Raw genomic sequence first — 19,717 nt, 5'->3', positions numbered from 1 at the left:
GTAAGTGTATGTTCTATTGTTCTTCCATAGCATCCGGGAGGAAACAGAAACAACAAGAAGCTGACAAAAGATGGACAACTTCTTACATACTGATCCCACCTACACCTCTAAAAAAGCAAAGGCATTGGCACAACCCAAATGGGAGAAGACAATTTACCCTGTAGTCTAACAGCAACCTGTCTACATTAATATTTGTACCATGTGTAGGAAGCATGTTGAAACTCCTATCCCATTTTCTGAACAATGCTTTTTTTCCCCCTCCAAGATAGTAATATTTTTCTGAGCCAATACAATAATCACTCAAGAATATATTTGACTTCTTGGTGAGCATTGTTCAATTTTGATAGTGGTATTTAAGTCTAACATGGTAATAATACGGTGAGTGATTAATGGTTGAAAAACTATCAGGAGTTGAATACTGCAATAAAGGAGCAAAAGATATGGAAAATTTAGGCTGAAAGGATAAAATATTTACTCTCTACATACCTTCAAAAATATTGTTTTCAACTCAGCTGGATCAGCTCTCTTGGTTTGAGCCACCTACAAGTAAATACAATTACATTAATATGCATATTTTATACAAAAGATGTCAAAGTGTCATTTAAAAAGAAAGCATTCAAACAAAAGAATGAATGAGGAAAATAAGTGTTAGCCTTAGATAAATTAGATACTGATTTAGTTGGTCATGTTTACTTTATGCACTTAACATTTATACTTGGTTACTCAACCTTTTTGCTACAAATGTTTCTCTAAAGCAATTCTACAATTCTTAAACAAGCACAAAACAACAGTTAGCATAACCGTCTAAGTACCAAACTGCCCATTGGCTGTATTTCGGCAAAATACTGTGCTTGCCACACAGACTTTTACACTTCTAGCACCTTTCCCCCAGGGGCATGAGTGCACAAAAAGTTACCATGAGGCAATTCTGCAGTAACAAGCTGGAAGTTCATCCCTTAGAGTATTACCTTCCATTTACTGAAGGGCAAGAGCAAAAACAGGCAGTCATAGCTAACGTGCTGCCTGCTTACATCCTAAACTAATTTGCAGTAAAGTGTGTCCCTTTTCTGATTTACAAAGCAAATTCTACCCCAATGTATACCTGATGGAAGCAAAGCACCAAGAGAATTAAAAACCTCGCCTAAGAAAACCCAAAATAGAGACAGCAACAGATAAGAAACACTGGTGACTTCTTAACTCCTCAGCAAGGTCACATTTCTGTTAGGCTAAGGGACATCACCCTTTCTCCAACCAAGGAGTACTCACAAGGCAGTAGGGGCTAGGGTTCTGTGGTGCCCTATACTCACCTTACTTTGGAGGTAGCAACATTGGGGTATTTTATAAGAGCTACCGCACCACAAGTAGCCCCATCACACTGCCACCAGGTCCTCCAGTCAGATCGAGTTTACAGTCATACCCAGGACCTACTGATCATTTGAGTAAATGTAAACAGGCAATGCTATACCAACAAAATAAGGGGTATAGTAACTTATGCTATAAACTGCTGTGGAAAATGGACAAAGAAAAATTATTTCTGAAACTAGATGGGGATTCTATAAATGATCAAAAAAGGTGACAAAACTCAACCCTCAAAATGCACAGTGAGTTTTAGTTAAGAACTATGCATTGTAATTTAAAAATGATGATAATTAGAGTAACTGTAGGGACTGTATTGTGTCCTAGTGAAAAATAATAAGGACTATCTAGTGGAACTACCAATGCTATTTTTATTATGGACCCAAACAGACCGACTCCACAGGTGGGGCCCTGATCCTACGTTTGCCCAAGGATCTGCCCACATAGAAGCAGCTGCAGAATCAAAGTGCAATTGTGGGGTTGAGACTCTCAAAAATGTGTGTTATCTGAGTGTACATGCTGTTCTAAGTGTCATAAGCTTGTACTAAGCTGGTTATTTACTCGAGAGCCCATTTGTGAGGTCTTTGGCATTCTACCGCAAGCTGGACCTAAATTCTGTAGAAAGGTCCCTCGATCTCTGCAGCACTTCTGCGCTCAATTCCACAGCACAACCAGCAAATTGACAGAAGGGATTTATTGACTCCAAAATGAACAACTATCTGTATGGGATCTCCCTGTCAATAAATTAACTTTTACCTTATCCCTCACAATGTTTTAATTGCTGCAAAATGTTAACTGTAGAAATCACTGAAAGGAAAGGGAGACATGGGAAACGTTTTTATATTTATATAGGATGGCTCATATTGGTCTAATTTCAGTGGCATTAAACAACTTAGAGAGGCATATACCCTAGGTTCCCCAAACTCCAGCAGCCATTTTAAGTCCCCTATTGGTTAGATTTCCCCAGAACCAGCTACATGGAAACAAGACTGAAAGACTGTGGGAATCAGTAAGTCACCTACGCTACAGCTTCCACTGATGTCAGTGCAGCTAAACAATTAAGTCAAAAATATTAACAGTTACAGTTAAATTGTAAATACAGACAAGGCACACATACACAAGCCTTATTCACACTAGGAAAGTGATCTGCTACTGAGGATGCATTGTCACCAACAGGTTCACTATCTGGAATAAGGTGTCTCACATTTTTCATTCACCATATTGAAAAATCATTCTGCTAGAAGTTAAACAGTTTTCAAAGCCAAATGAGGAGAGTGTGAGGAATCTGGGGGCTGACAAGTTGTGTAAGCTAACAGCTGGTTTGCTCAGAATACACTGACCAGACACTGCTTGTACTGTTGTTTCAGAAAAAATGTCTTAAAAATAGGATATTAAAATGGTACTTAATGTCAATTTTTGTTGATGGGCAATTGTTGATGTTTCAATTCCATTTTTTTTCCCATGGAAGGACAAAAACACCAAAATATCTGCCGTGAATTTATAGGCATGGCATCCATCTCATCACGTGAAGAGACATTTGAAAAAGCATATCCAAGTGAGATAATGTTTGTTATTACTCTGCACAAAGAGTGGCTTTGTGAATGGTGCTAACTCTTAAAAAATGTAGCTGGCTTTCGTTAGCACACATTTGGTAGAGAAATGCTGGATTATGGAAAGATTTTTTTTTTTAAGTAAAAAGACCATAAACAGGATCTGAGAACAAGCTAAACCATACAGGATATTAACAAAGGGCAATGTTGCACCAAAAAATGAAGACTAGAGTAAAACCTACAAAGTCAAAATGGATTTTACTCCCAAACAGTACAGACTCTTTGAAAGTGTTATCCAAAATATGTGTATTAAATTATATTAAGTTGTAGTTAACTATATGAAGTGGAGCAGGGGTGGCCAACCTGTGTTAGCAAGCATGCCACAAGCAGCATAGACAACTTGTGTGTGGCATGTGGCAGATCAGGGAAGGGACAGGCAACATAGTGGCAGATAGGGCAGGAAATTTAAAACAGAGCAGCTGATGCACAAGGAAGGGGATTTGAGTGGCACTCAGGGATAGTGTGGGGTTAATGTGTGGCACACCTGTCAAAAAGGCTGCTCCCCAGTGAAGTAGAGAGTATTGCCTCATCCCCAGCATTCAAAACCCTTACTCTCCCTGTTCTAGCAAAGGTGGTCAAGGAAAAGGAATACAAAAATGGACTGCTGGAAAACCAACAGTTGGCCTAGAAATAGGGCTGCCTCTCAAAATGGAGCTTGGAGGGTTGAGTTGATCCTCAGGCTTGGAGTTTTCTGATTGTTACTCAATTTCCTCTAGCTTCCCTTGTTTTGAATTCATACTTATGCAGATTCTTTCCTGCCAAACTGGCTTTATTACTAACTTTATTACTCAGTTGGTCTAATAAAAGATATCATACCTACTCAAAGAACCTTGCCTTACTGACCTGAACACACTTTTGAGGTTATTTCAAGATTGACAACATGCTCTGTCCTGGACAACACACAGAAAGATGACAGGCCCTCCTTTGAGAAGCTTTTTGTAAAAGTGATACAGAAGATAGGACGCACAAAGGGAAACTATACTGGAGGATTCTTAAAACAACCATCTCCTGTTGATTTGTTTATTGAAAGTAACATAGGAGGTATTTGAAGGAAGAGTGGTGAGGTTTAGTAAATCAGAATACAACGTTCTATCCCTACTAAGCCATACAGGAAGGGCAGATGAAAGAGGGAGAGAGAAATGGTAGCAAGAAATAGGGTGAGAATTAATGTCCAATGGTAGAGGGGCTAGATGGCAAATGAAAGCAGTCTGACTGACAGGATGGGGAAAAGAAACCATTTGACAACATGGTCAGTAGCGAGTGAATTAGTTAATAGCAGTGGGCACATTTGGAGTACAGAGGTAATGCAAGTATCAGGATGCCCCAAGACATGCTGTTCACAATATCAACGTGTATTTTAGTCCCTCCCAGAGAGAAGGTGAGGAGCTTTTGTTAAATTACAGGGGAAGACACTACAAGACCTGGGCACCACATGGACTAGGGAGGAAAACAAGCTGGAGAAATCAAAACCATCCCTTCATCCTACTCTATATAAAAAGGGTCTTTTTTATATTCTCAGAGGCTATTTCTCATATCCACTCATTAAAAAATGATCGAAAATCTGGAGAGTATTCAGGAGAGCTACACAAATTATTTGAGGTCTGGAAAGCTTTTTTCATAGTGACTGAAGAAACTCAATCCATTGAGCATAATGAGATGATTTAAGAGACAAATTGGTCATAATCTACACTATACCAAATTCCACAGAGAAGAGAGAGATGACTCTAAAATCCTCTTTGATCTAGCAAAAGGTGTCAGAAGATCTGGCAACTGGAAAATGAAGTTAGGAACATTCAAAATGGAAAAATAAAGCGACTAACAGTAAAAGCAAGGATTTTGGAGATGATGTGCCTCAGACCTGAACAAGAACATTTTGTGGCTGTAGGACTGTCTAACCTCTCTCTCAACTATACAGTTGATCTAATTAAAAAAATCTCACCGAAAAACCTTGCTTCTCTCACATTTCCTGGATCATCACAGATACAACAAACCTCCCACCTGACAAAGTAAAAAAGTCAGAAATCATTAAAACAGGGCTACCAAACAGAATAGAGGATTCCCCATCCCTTGAAGTCTTTAGATCAAGACAGCAACCTAATAGCTTCTAAGAGATATTTTCTGGTCTAGTCACAAGTTATGTTGCAACAAAATATGTGGTTCGTTATTCAAAAAGTCAGATAATTATACATATTTAAAGCCAGAAGGGACTTTTTATAATCCCAAGAAAAAGCAAGATGGCCTTTCTGCTTGGTCCCAGAACTTTATCTTCATCATTAAAAACTAGGGGTGCACAGATAAAGATTTTTTTGGCCGATACCGAGAGCCGATGGCTAACCAACCATATCTGCCAATGCCCATCTAATAACCGCTATTTAGTAATAGGAATTTTAGCAAGGCATTTTGAACTACTGAGATAAATAAACCATTTTTTTTTTGTTTTGCATTTATAGACACACATGCGCCTCCTGCCTGCTCTAGCCCTCAATGAAGAAGGCAGTGACTGCCTTATTCCCATGCATGTCTCTCCTTCACTCATGGCTCCTACCTACAGCCCCACTCCCTGCACAACCTGTGCTACCGTCCCAGGCGGGTGGGGCAGACCCTTGTGTGGACAGCAACACCAGGCATGACTGAAGCTCCGGAGTACGCTGCTGCTTCAGCACCAGTGGGCTCCGCACAGCCAAGCTCCCGCAGCTGCCAAGGAGAAGCCACTGCGAAGTCGCCCGGTGCCTGGCAGAGCGGAATGTCCCTCGCATAGCGTACCCCACCTGCACGCAGCCCAATGTCTCTGTGGCAGCCCTGGCACTCAAGCACCTGATGTGCACATGGCATTGGCATGGCAGCAGCAGCAGAAGTCAGTAACGGTTCCTTTGTTGCTGAGCGCAGTACCCTGTGACTACTCCCTGGTACCACCTCCCCTTCCCGCTGCTCACCAGGACCTGTAGTTTGCTGCAGGCTCAGGCTGGCAGCAACTTGCAGAGACTGGACTATGCTTGCCAGGATGCTCCAGGTACGCGGCCATAATTATCAGCTACAATGACGAAAAAAAGCCGATGTCATTTCTCCATTTATTGGTGCCAATCCAATAGTCAACCGATATCTCGGTACACCCCTATTAAATACATTGCCTTTTTAATTAGAGGCTGGAACATGAAATTGTCAAGCAGAATTTCCATCTACACCACAGATTTCTTCAAAGTATTTGAAGATGATGATGCTCTAACCAGGTTTGGGACAGAGATTATTATAGAACAGCCAACACAAACAAGTGACTTGCATAGATGAGAATTCACCTTTCCTAGGTATTTGAAAGTGATTTAGCTGCAAGAAATCAAACTGTTTTCCTAAATAGCAGCTCTTCCACAGAAAGTCAATTCCATATGTTCATTCTGAGTTGCAAAGTGTGTATCACCGCTTTGCCAATGTACTCTGCTTCCCATTTCACCTGTCCCAAAGGTCCTTTACAGTTCACCTCAGAATGTAACTAGCTTACTGTAAATGGAGCTCAGACATGGCATTTGTATTCTTAACACAGACCCTGACCACATGGAAAGAAGTTAGATTGTGATCAAGAATTATGAATTTAAATAGGCACAACCCAGCAGGAAAAAAAAAAATCTTACTGGCAGGTTTACAAGCAGAATGTGGACAGACTCACTTGAAAGTATATGGAACAACTGGGAGAAGAAAAGGCATTACAGATAAAGTCCAGAATAAAAATAGCCACTCTGGGAAGGATCGCCTGTCTTTAATGGTACACTGGATGCTTTTCCTAGCACAATATTAATACCCAAGAGTATTTCTTCAAACGTAACAAGGGCAAGAAGCAAAGACACAGTGCAAAAGAGACTAGTAACTGTTGGTCCAGGTAGGAAGCGACTGAAAGCCAGGAGCCAGAAGACAGTTGGAGGAGAGCTGAATTTGAGCAGCTACTGCATGGGGCTTCATGGTCTTCCAGTAATTGGAGTGGAACTCCCTAACAATCACTAGCCCTGTGGCAATAAACCCCTCCAGTTCTACAGCCACAGACTAAATTTTAGAAACAATAATCTTCAGAGGTGCACCGATATATCAGTCCGATATTGGCCCAATGGGGCCGATAATTTGGCCAATAAATGCCCATGCTGCGCGCAGCTACAGCACAGGACTCAGGCAGCTGCCCCCAGCTGGTAAGTACGTTGTGGTAGAAGGGGAGGGGGGACATATCAATGCCCCCCATGGTGAGGGAGGGGGCAGGGGCAGGCACTGCCTGGGCAGGGTGGGTGGCTCCCACCACTACTTGCACTCCGAAAGGGCACAGGGGGGCGTGCCCCCCGGACCTGCACACGGCAAGAGTGGGTTGCAGCCAGGGCTGCACGGGGCTCTTCTCGGTGAGGACTGGGCTCAGAGCGGGTGCCACCAGCACCAGAAGGATGCTGCATCCACCACAAATTTCACCACCGCTTCACTCCCAGCACCGCTGCCACTATTCACCCAGTGCAGCCCTGCCTCAGTGCCCTGCCTCCACCCACACACCGGGAAGAGCCAGGGCTGCATCAGGTGCCTGGCAGTGGCAAAAATTTGGGGGTGGATGCAGCATTCTCCCAGCGCCGCCAGTGCCTATAGCAAGCCCAACCCCAACTGAGAAGAGCCCCATGCAGCCCCACCTGCAGCCCACCCTGCCCCATGCAGATCTGGGGGGCACATGCCCCACCCCTGGCCTCCTGGGGTGCAAGCAGTGGTGGGAACTGCCCCCTTCCCCCAACCACCCCGAACCAGCTGGATGCAGCTGTACCATTAATTGGATTGGTATCAGCCAATATGACTCCTTAAATATCGGTTATCGGTATTGGCCCCCAGAATGTCTATCAGTGCACCCCTAATAATCTTTTAACCTCAACGTTTATCTCTACACATCAGGACCACCATAAGGCTATCAACCTACCAAACTCTGTAAGGATTCCTGTTTTTCCAGAGGTTGGAAGCATATAAAACAGACTCTGGAAAACCCTGCCAAGATTAAAAATAAAAGGAAGTGTAATAATGCTATCCAACTAATTCTCCTTTGGTTCTATAAGTGGATTCACTAAGCAGAACTACAATATAAACATTAATGAAATTAGCCCTTTGCTTTGCTGTTAAGCAGGACAAGGACTCATTCAAGACACATCTGAGGTACAATACTTTCACCCATCCTCAAGCTGTCAAAGCTATAAATACCTGAACCTATAGAAAGTAATACAGGAAACAATGGAGCTAGGTATTTCTACACAACAGTGTAAAGAACTAGCTATAAAATTCCAACTTTAGTTTTCCTATTCCCTCCTTTAGTCAAAAGACAAAAAAAAACACAACCAAGGAGAGGGTGAACAATAGCCCTGGAGAAAGAAAACCACTGGCTCCTCACTCAGCAACACTATCTGCTGTGAGAAAAAGAAGATTCATGCTGAGATCAATACCAGGCAAGGCTCTCTGAGCAGATGCGATATCATCTATTACACCAACTGAGTAGTTGGAAACAAGTTCTTAGCAAGCTTTCAGACACAATCACCCTTCTTCAGGCATAGGAAGTCTCTATGCCTAAAGAAGGGTGACTGCGCCCAAACGCTTGCTAAGAAATGTTTCCAAATACTCAGTTGGTATAATAAAATAAATCACATTTAGTCAAAGAAACGGGTCTGCCTATAACCTTAGACCTGGCTACAACCAAAAACCCAGAAATCAATACCATCCACTCAAAGGACCATGAGTAGTTAGTTGCAAGAAGCAATAATCTAGATCAGGGCTGTCTAACAGGTGGCCCATGGGCTACATCCAGCCCTGTAGGAGTTAACATTACTCCTAGGCTTTCAATCTGGGCGCTGCTCCTCCCATTGCTTTCCTGCTGTTACCACTGGAGTCTCCCTCTCTTCTCCCATTTCTACTGCCTGCTCCCTCCCCTGAGGGAAGCAAAGCACAACCCCCAGAGCTGAAAGAGCCAAGAGCCAGGGACCCTACATGGCATAAGCCTGCCTGCCATGTGGTGCAGCAGCATGTAGCGCACGGATGGACAAGAGGGACGACTTGCAACAGGAGGAAGCCACACAGTGTGGCACATAGCCTGCAAAGCATGCAGCCCCCAAACTCTCAGAAGTTGGACAGTCATGATTTAGATTACCACCACTAGTCTCCAGGTAAAGACACAAAAGAGCATGCTCACATACTGAAGCCTCTGAAGCGTGAACAGCAAAAAAAAAATGGAAAGCCCAGTCTTTTTCTCTGTGAAGTAGAACATTCACTTCTCCTCTTGCCTCATTACCAAAACGCTCATCTCTTCAGCTGTTTCCTCCAATGCACCATCCGGGCCTATCAGGCCTGTAACTTCCAAACCAATCCTGAAACAGCTTCGCCAATACCTGCTCTCCAAAGAATCCTTGATCCCATATTTTATCCTGACACAGATCCTCTGCTATACAGAGATCTGAAGTTTCCTATTCTGTTTGCAAACTTACTGCTTTTTTCATAAAAACTAGTTTTCTGAAGCCAGGTATCCCTAGGAATCTTATAAAATCACAACTCCTTAACTACTGACTGAGAACGAAGAGATAATTATATGTTGTATGTGATACAGCCCTCAATAAAAACATCTGTACTTAAATTAACAAACAAAATGTAAGCTGCCAGTCAGGATGGTCAAAACTGGCAAATTTTCTATCCACAGATATTTAAGTAACATCTTCCCCCACCTACTACTTTACATGGTAGAAATAAAGCATGCACAAACATCCACCATCCATTACCTTTGCTTTCCAAAGTGCTTGCATAAAGATGATCTACTCTCACATCATAAATGAAAGCAGTTGAATTACATTTGATGAGTTCCAACACTCAAGTCTGTAACGCTCCTTTTTGCTTCCAACAAGCACTGTGCAACATTCAGCAACACTTCTGAACATATGATTTATGATAATATTAGTGGTATCAAAGACAAGTTTCATCTCCCTATATCAGCTTCCAGAAGCACAACCCAGTGAACTTACTGAAGTTACAGTTAAAGCACTGCTCATCTGTAATAGAAAAATGAAGCTTCAGTTTTGCCATTCAAGGACACAAAAGATAGGCAGGATTCTGGGTGCATCAGTGAGAACCAGAAACTGCAGTCAGAAGGAGGCAAGTGCAAAATTCTGTCACAACATATATAACAAGAAGTTTTTGAAGATTATAACATGAATTCTGCCTGGACAGCTGATGTACACAGTGAAAAGCAGACACCTAAATAAAGTCCAACACTATCCTGTGAATACATAAAAGGAAACATGTATGCCAATCAGTCCTTCATAGGCAGAAAAGTATTACTTGTGTTCAAATTCTCCATTACCACAGGGAATACTATCAATGGCAAGACACCAAAACTACTACATGACACACTTCCAATTCAGTTTCTGCACTGTGTGCAAGAGGTCATCTGTTACCCCAGAGCAGCAGAAAGCCTCTTGACCACAGAGGATGCAGCTTTTATTCTAATGGGTGGTTCTGTTGGGTAAAACTTCAGACATATATTTAGTGACTACTTTCTCATTTGGAAATTGGAAAGAATCATTACAGCATTCAACATGATCAGTAGTCCAGGTCAGCAGTCCTTATGTCGTTTCACTATCAAGTGAATGGATTCTAGTCCACACAGAAAGCATTGACAAGTCACCAAAGTACTGTCCCCTGTGAGTCTGCACTACAACAGCAACTTTGAGCAGTTTGGCTTGTTGTGCACAATACCAAGTGCAAAGTCCAATGCATGTCAATATGGGCGCTATTCAGAATACCATGCTTTGCAGCAGCATAAAATCTGACACTAGCTACCCAGAAGTGCTATCAAGGGTATCTGCACCGTAGTAAATCAAATAATCAAGACAGCTGCAACAGAGATGAGACAAACAAATGTTGCAGCATCAAAAGTGAACAGTTGTTTAAAAATGTTTATGACATGACTTTCTCTTGTACTTCTGAAAATTTCAAGGTAAAGGGAAACTAAACCATAATATGATGGTTCAGTAAAACACCAAGAAAATCCTGAGGCATTTCATTATAGGAACAGCTCTACTGAATGATGACCTGGGCTAGATAAAAATAAGGTACAACTGGAAATTGTTTGTCTCTTCTAAACAGTCATTCTTTGATTATCATAAAATTTAAAAGTTCCACAACGATGGGCATGCAATAAATACCTATAAAGAAGATGAAAAGGTCCGTCTCAAACTGTTTTTTAAGTAACTGTCGTGATTCTCTATTTGTGACATTAAAGTCGTGCATAAGTAAGTAAAGAAAAAGGGGCAGGAGAGAAGATTCCTATACATTAATGTCTTTAATAATTGCATGACAGGAATTATGTAGGAATAACTGACAGGTAAATGTATTTTTTTCCAAGTGTTATGTTTTCTTCTTTGATTGAGCACAAAAGTTCACTTTTAAAGATCCTATTTATAATCAAATCTGTCTATTCAAGTCTTTTCAAAATGCTACACCTCAGTAGTTCAGAACTGGGGAGGGTGTGTGAGTGGGCTTGAATCCATATGTATGCACGAATCCAATTCTACAATCTCAAAAAGAACAAAAGACAGCTGCATAATGGAGGCAGACAACACCACACAAGTAACAAACGTATTGTATACTATAAAATAGTAGGAGTAAAAGAAGAGAGTCCTGGAGTCAAAAATCTTTTTGTAGAGCTTACAGAGGTAAGGCCAGTCATATTTTACTTCAAGCCTAGAGAAATATACAAAGATTAATATTTTTTTTAAATTCCAGCCAACAGCAGTTTTGTTTATATTTGCACAGCACCTAGCACAATGGGAATCCAGTTCACAGGATACTTAAGCACAACAGAAATTCATATGGTGACAATACTAACTGCTTTAACAATCCACTTTTTTCAACAGCTAATGCAAATTAACTTATGTCCATTGAAAGTGTAAGCCTTAAGCTTTCAATTTTTTTTTCATTTCATTCAATCACATTTTTCCATTCAATCAAATAATTATATGCCGAGACACAGGTGTACAGATGTACTCTGTTTTGTACAAAGACTGTGGGTATCATTTTGGTCCAAACACGAACTTCTTCACCTCTCAAGAAACAGGACAACTACGAATTAAAAGGAGTTTTAAAATGCATGCATCACATGCTAAGATGAAGCACATACATGTTGCTTAAATAACAGATTGATGTACAGCAACTGATCATATGTGATTTTTATTCACAAGAGAGAGGAAAGATTTTGAGCTGTCAGGGAGAATTCTTGGAAATAACTCACAATTTCTAAAAGCAACATAAAGCAAACTGGCTGCACTAAAAGGAGTTATTGATTTATTAAAGACTAAGCAAGAGTCAAGTGTGGACTGGCTGGATGTAGGATCATTGATAATCATGGCTGTGAAGGAATTAAATGATAACTTCAAAAAGTTCCCAAACTTCGCAGAAAATCTAAGATACTTGGAAACAGTATCTAAATCTTATTTAATCAGGAAAACTCAGGGAGACAGGGTAGAAGACATTCTGTTTAGAAATAATTCTGTTTATAGCTTTAATATGGTTATCAGTTTTTCCTCTACATATTGACATTATTTTATTAGCCAGTTGTGTTTTAGGCAAATACTTTGTTCAAATGTTAATTTACTTTTTTTGCTTTGCCTGACAATATTTTTATGAGATCATTCATAGTTGCTGTGGAAATTATCATGGTGTCAAAACGAGCATTTTTATTTAAAGAAGAAAAGAAAAATCCTTTAAAACTTGCTCCCATGCTGGTACCTTCAGTAGGAAGGAGGACGGAAAGTAGTATTGAATTTTTGTTTTTTTATGTTCCAAGAGTAGTTCTTTGATTTTTATTTCTGGTGGAGGCACTGCAGCTGAACTTAAAATGGTAAAAATACAGCTTTAAAAAATAAGACACTAGATCCTTCAGAAGTTCTAGTTCAGGGGTCAGAAATATTTTTGGGCAGAGTGCCAAGAACACCCACAACTGCAACTTGTAACATGTTAGTGTGCCAGGGTGGACAGTGTGGAAATCAGAGGGGCCCAATCCTTGTTATGGCAGCACAACCCATTCTCCTTCTCTACCATTCACTCCAAGGTGTGCATGCCAAGCAAAATGCCTTCACATGACATGCTCTGGCACCTGTGCCGGGAGTTGCCTACCTCTGTTCTAGTCTTTTTTTTTTTTTTTTTTTTTTAAATAGATTTCATTAAACAAGAGGTCTCCTGTTTTCTTCCTTAGATGTTCAGACATTACCTGTTTTCTTCCATAGATGTTCAGACATTAGATCCTGAAAGAAGCCAAGAAATTCTGATTTATGCATTTGCCATCCTTTATTAGTTGACTGCTAACCAATCAAAATGCCTGCTTCTTGTTACCAATTTTAAAAAATGCAATAAAATTCCAAAGCCTTCTGATCATTTAGCCCAGATCTTTGAAACACGGCATTTATTTGATTTAATAAATATATCAAGTACTCTGACTCAGGACTTTCATAAACTGTTGTAGTTCATGAGGCCATCTAGGACCTCAAGACAATAACTTTAGACTATTTATATTTTCCCTGGAGTACAGCTCACGTTAATTACACCCTACATCATATATAGTATTTTGCACACCTGACTTTCAGAACTGCAGATATACGTATGAGCAGTATAAAATTCCCTAGAAAAATTAAAGAGAAAAATATACATTTTCCAGCATCTTTTCTCATGCACCAGATTAAGCCATTTTTTCATTTTCATAATTTCAGTCTATTCTTATTTTGCCTCACAAGGGGAAAAAAAAAATAATGTGAATATTAAACCAGCTATTTTCCTAGCTTGTCAACCTCGAATAAAACAATAGAGAGTACTTCATTAGATTTTGTTGGCCAAATTTCATTGATGATTCCCAAATTATTCTCTACTTCAGTCCCAAGTAGACAGCAAACAAGTTTCAGGTGGTTATGATTCTCCCTTCATTATATTTATGCCTATGAAGAAGGTGAATCCCAAAATGACTTTTGTTATACCAAGAAGTCACAATCTAGAAAACACTAAGAACCTCTGCTCAGTAGTATATGTTCTGTTAACAAACAATATGCATACACTGATGGAGATATGCAAGCAGCAAAAATGGACAGAAAAAGTTGGATCTTCTGATTTTTTCTTCACTTTTGAGATAGTGCCTGAACAGCATCAACATGGGACTAAATCATGATCTCTACAAAGCCGCTTCCATCCAAACCTGACATACAATGGCAAGCTGCATTATAAAAGTGAAGTGACAGGAAGGAGGAAGGCTGACTTGATGTCAGTGACAAAAACTATTTTAATGGAAATGCGGAATTATTCAAAATTTTGTTCACCTAAATACATGAAGACTTAACTAGTCTGATTCAGAATATGTGATGGGCTGTGAACTAGAATCACCAAACACGGTATTCTGACATAAAGCATTTTTCTAATGCTTGTTCATGCTCTGTGTCATACTTAATGGTTTTTCTTGCATAGATGTATTAAAATAGAGAGATCTGAATTTACTAACTAAAACCAAGCATGGAATAAAACTAAAATAATAATAATAAGCAGGGACCAAAAGTGTCCACAACCAGGCGTTTAGATCAGAATAGAAACGGACTATATTTCTTAAGCAAAATAAGAAGATAGGACAGCAATGAGTTAACCACAGTTCTGGCTAGTAGCATACTGTACTTTTGGGCTATGCTGTATGTTGCCATAGATTAGGGGTGCACCAATATATTGGCTGGCTATTGGATTGGCACCAATAAAAGGAGAAATTATGTTATTGGCTATCGGCTTTTTTGGGTAGTTGTAGCTGATAATTACAGCCGTGTGCCCAGAGCATCCTAGTGAGCACAGTCTGGTCCCCGCACTCCACCACCAGCCTAAGCCCATGGCAGACTACCACGAGCAGCAGGAAGGGGCACAAGGGAGCAGTCCCAGGGTGGCTAAGCAACAAAGGGACCGTTACTGGCTCCTGCTACAATGGCAACGTTGTGCACCCAGCAGGGGCGTGAGCACCGGGACTGCTGCAGAGATGGGCTGTGCACAGGTGGGATAAGGTGCTGTGAGAGAGACGTTCCACTATGCTGGACACTGGGCGCCTTTGCAAAAGTGGCTTCTCCCCAGTGGCTGCTGGAACTCAGCTGCGCAGGGCCTGCTGGCGCTGAGGCAGCAGTGTGCTCTGGGGTTCCAAACATGCCCTGCCCCTCCCAGAACAGCAGCACAGGCTGTGTAGGAGCCGTGGGCAAGGGGGCAACATGTGCAGGATTAAGGTGGTAACCGTCTTCCTCATCAAGGGCCGGAGCAGGCAGGAGGCATGTATGTACATGTTATAAATGCAAAACAAACAAAAAAAGTTTTATTTATGTCACTAGTTTAAAATGCCTTGTACTATTACTAAATATTGGTTATTGGATTGGCATCAGCTGACATGGGTGGCTAGACATTGGCTATCTGCATTGGCCAAGAAAATCTTTATTGGTGCACCCGTACCATATATTTATGCATACAGCTCCTTACTTTAATGAATATATTGATAAAGAAACCTTAGGGTCATCATCTTTTTGAGAGTCCACCTACTTTAGAGCTGTGTGAAGTATGAGGTGAACATGATTATATATATTATTATTAAAAGTACCATCCCAAAGTCATATTCATTATGTTAAAAAGTTAAATATGCATTCAGGGTTCAGGTTAAGTCCACAGAAGGGGCATATCTGCTAGTTAGCCCATGACTAAATCTCAAATCGGCAACCAAAGAACAGGCATGCCTCAGAAAAAGGAAAGAAACCCTTGTGGGGACTCTGGCTGGCAAAGCACAAGGAAGCTGGAATAGGTCCAAAAGCTAAGACATGAAGCTAGGCCATAGGATCCTCCTCCCATATGCATGATGCTAACCATTTGGCTCTGCATCACCTTTCAAACAGAACCTATACATAACTAACTGAACTCAGTTGAAGGAGGTTTGAAAACAACCAGAAGGAAATAGTCTCAGAAGCTGGAACAGCAAAAAATGAAGAGATGGTACAAGTATTGGACAACCTATGAAAAATTAAATGGAGGCTCCTTACAGAACTCAAGGACAGTCTTCATCTCCTGGGTGATTAACATGATTCTCTTTACCTGCTACACCATATTGTTTCTAGACAAGCCTTCATGTCACTTTTGCCTACTCAGCATAAGATATTACTAGCAATTACTGGGAAAAGTCAAGAGTTATACAGGCATAGAAGTAATTTAGACGCTGGTTATGTCATGCGATATTTTTAATGAAGGAAAATAATACAGAATTAAGGGAAAGGTAGGGGGAAAATAGAAGAGCTCCACTTAGAATCTATGGGAATCTTTGAATCAACTCCCATGTGAAAATAAAAGGCACTTTTAGACTGCATGTGGCCTGAAAGGGATATGTCAGCTATTCTTTCAATTCAAGAACTGTGGGTAGGATCTTCTGCTTCCACCTACAGTGATCTCAGCTGCATCTCAAGATCCACCTCCACAAAGAATTTACAAAATGCATTTAATACACACAGTCACCATTAACGAACGATCCACGTGTATTTCGAACACATACTAAACTAGAGTTCACATAAGTTTGAACATGTTCATCCTAGGGACACTTGTTTTAGAGACAAACTCAGAAGTGATAAAATTAGATGATGTGCATTACATACCATTAACCCTGCATAAAACATATGAAGTGAGTGCAGGCTTGTAGCAGGAAGAGCAGGTGATAAAAGAGTGTCTCTGAGAGAAAGAGAGCGAGAGAGAGGAAATGGGTGGTCTCAGCTCCCCTCTGTCTGACCTCCACACACCATCCTATTGGTTGCCCTCCAGTTATGACAACCTTCCATCATCAGACTGAGAGTTACACAAACTTCAATTCACCTGTGCTAGTTAATGCTAACTTACTGCTATGTAACTTGCACCAAAATTGAGGTCACCTCTGAATCTGACCATTCTTCTCATGTAAATAGGTATTTTGTGGCTCTCTCAGAAAGGGTTTGTTTGAGGTGTGTGTTTAAACACACCATGGCAGAACAAAATGTGTCACAACATTGGCATTAGAAAGGAAAAAGAAAAGTAAAGTCAGACAGAAGAACACCGTTAGTCTTTATGCCCTCTCCAGCTACTGACAGCACCAAACTCAGAAATCCTTCTGATTGCAATGTCAAGAAATGTGCTTTGAATTTTCAAGATTCCATCTGTTCTGTAAGCCTTCATGAAACAACCATTTCAGGATGAAATGAAGCCTACCTTCAGAAAGGGCATTTAAAATTCCTGAGACAATGTATATCAGATGTTAGTTACTAAAGAAATAAAGTAAATGTGTGGGAACACAGTACAATGCTGTGACTAAGGTAAAGGAGTCTGTCAGTGACTGAACCAGTTTCTCAAGACTGAGCCCACTGAAGGACTGTTAAATTTTAAGACTCTGGTTTCCATTGCAAAAAACTGAAAGCACTGACGGAACAAAAACAGAAATTTTATAACAGTGTATAAACTCAAACAGTGTATAAATCCAAATATGAACTTACTGAAGATCATGAATGAAATAATTGCTCCAATCTTTTGGTAAAGCATCTGATCATTTCAATTATTGTTGTTGCTGTTATTAATAATTTGATATAAGAAATCCCAAAGTAATAGTCTACAATGTCTCAAATTCCAATTCAAATGTTCTATACCATCTTTCACAGAATATGTCTATATTGCAGAACACTGCCCTAGGCAGACATACTCCAGATAGGTCTGTACTTGCTAATCCCAGCACCAGAAGCAGTATACCTACATTAGTGTGTACTGTACCTACATTAGTTAGTTTAACTGGTTATCAAGCCCATACAACATATGCTCCAGTAGGGGTATGATTTTTGCTGTATTGGCAGTACAGTTTGTTCCCCCCAAAGGATAAAGAAAATAGCCTCTACATTCCTTGTGTTCCTTGAAAACTTAAATACCAATCAAATTAACAAAAACGTTCTTGAAAACTAAAACTTTTGCAAGATCAAAGGATGTATTCTTCTTCCAATGTTGTTGATTTAAAATAGATCCTCAAAACTGGAGGTTTGTCAAACAGTAAAAGCTAATGCCCTTCAAATAACTTTCCTTTTCTTGATACATGTGCCCTGAACTGAAGCATGCAAGGAAGTTCTAACTGTATGATATGTGCTTTAATCTCAACATAACCCATCAGCAGTTCCAAAGGTAAATAATATTTATAACTGCTGGCTCAACAGTTCACTTCGAAGTTTAAAAAAATCTAGTGAATCAGTTTAATTCTATGTTCATGCAAGCTTTGAAAACAAAGCATCCTGGACATAAAATTATCTTAAAAATCAGTTTTTGAAAGATTTTGTCTTCCATTTATAATATTTCACTAACCATTTGGCCTCCATACATCATCTCTAATTCACTGTCATGAGTTAATGTTAAGTTTAAAATTTAGCATATTTCTTTCTTTTGTTAAAGATCTAGGACAGAAAATACGTCACAAAATATAGTCTTCTCTATAGTTGAGCATTTAAAGAAAGAGCCAGGCCTCTTATTCAGTCTGCATGGAACAGAATATAGTGCCAACATTTCTTTGATACTAACTTCTTGTTTGTGATATTCTTATTTAAAAGGGTGTTCGAGTAGCTGAGAGCCTCTAATCAACAACAAATGTAATTTGCAGAACAAGAGTTCCGAGAGGCATGATCTGTCCCATTCACCTCAGGGACCCTCTCAAATGGCAAAGACAATGCACTGTCAGCAAAACATCTACAAGAAGAGACTCACAAAATCTGCATAGCGTGCTTTGAGTGACACATTTCAGTACTACTGATGAAGACTGCTTCTGTTTGGAACAAAACTTCAATTTTTTTTCCCCAGTTCCAGACAAAAAGGGGCCAATCCCAAACACTTCAGCAGGCCCCAGCAGGATATCAGAGCTTCCTCAGAAAGCCTAGCAAGCATCACTGAAAGAAAACCAATCCAGAGAAGAGTCCATGGACACTATTAAGGAAGCACCAAATCCAAGGAACTCAGAGAGCATGTGGTACAATACCATGACCATCTGTATAACCTACTCTGTGTAACATTTTACATGGTTCCATCTTTTTATTAGCACTCCCCCCCCTACTCTATGAAACAGGACCCACCCCTGCCCTCCATCTTTGGAAACCATGGAAAAATAGCTATAGAAACAGTCACTGTAAGAATTCCTTGATTAGTGGATGCCAACAGCTTTCACAAACAATAACTTCAGTTTGCAAAAACAAATACCTTTCTAGCTGCAAACTACGTGATAATTAAATCCAAACTAAGCTATAAGTGACATATGCAACAACTGTCCCTTCAAGGCCAGGGACAGAAGTTACACATAAACCAGTTTAAGTGATCAGAAACTGGTTTAAGCCTGTAACAGAACAGAAGTTCAGTGGATATAAACCCATTTCAAAAGGGATGAAACTGGTTTAAGACAAACCTGGTTGAATGTAGTATCAGACTCAACTGAGTTAAGTCACACCAGTTTGAAACCAGTATGAAACTTCTATCTCAGGCCCCTTCCTGGTTCAAGTTAAATGGAGAGAGAGCTGTGCTGGGAGCCCCCCGCCAACCCCCAGCACAGCCGGGGTAAGCAGGGCCCGTGGAGAGAGGGGGCTAACCCCTTAGTGTGTGTGTGGGAGGAGGCGGCTGAGTGGAGCCACGCTGGGTCAAGCCCCGCCCAGGCCCCTACTTGGCCCAGCCCCCCAGGGAGAGAGAGAGGAGGGGGG

General features: G+C 40.5%; 1 protein-coding gene across 4 annotated transcripts in view; it reads right to left on the bottom strand.

Annotated features, from left to right (window-relative positions):
• Positions 1 to 19,717, bottom strand: part of SLC25A13 (solute carrier family 25 member 13) — a 143,358-nt gene that overhangs the window by 107,595 nt on the left and 16,046 nt on the right. For all 4 annotated transcript variants that reach the window (XM_025209014.1, XM_025209018.1, XM_025209016.1 and 1 more), the window contains exon 2: positions 487 to 540. The gene's annotated coding sequence lies outside the window, so the exon portion shown is untranslated. The remainder of the gene's footprint in view (positions 1 to 486; positions 541 to 19,717) is intronic.

The sequence above is a fragment of the Alligator sinensis genome, unplaced genomic scaffold (genome assembly GCF_000455745.1).
Source record: "Alligator sinensis unplaced genomic scaffold, ASM45574v1 scaffold196_3, whole genome shotgun sequence".
In the NCBI taxonomy this organism is placed as follows: Eukaryota; Metazoa; Chordata; order Crocodylia; family Alligatoridae; genus Alligator; species Alligator sinensis.
Note: the sequence above shows the minus strand (reverse complement) of the source record. Positions and strands in the feature narration are given on the sequence as shown.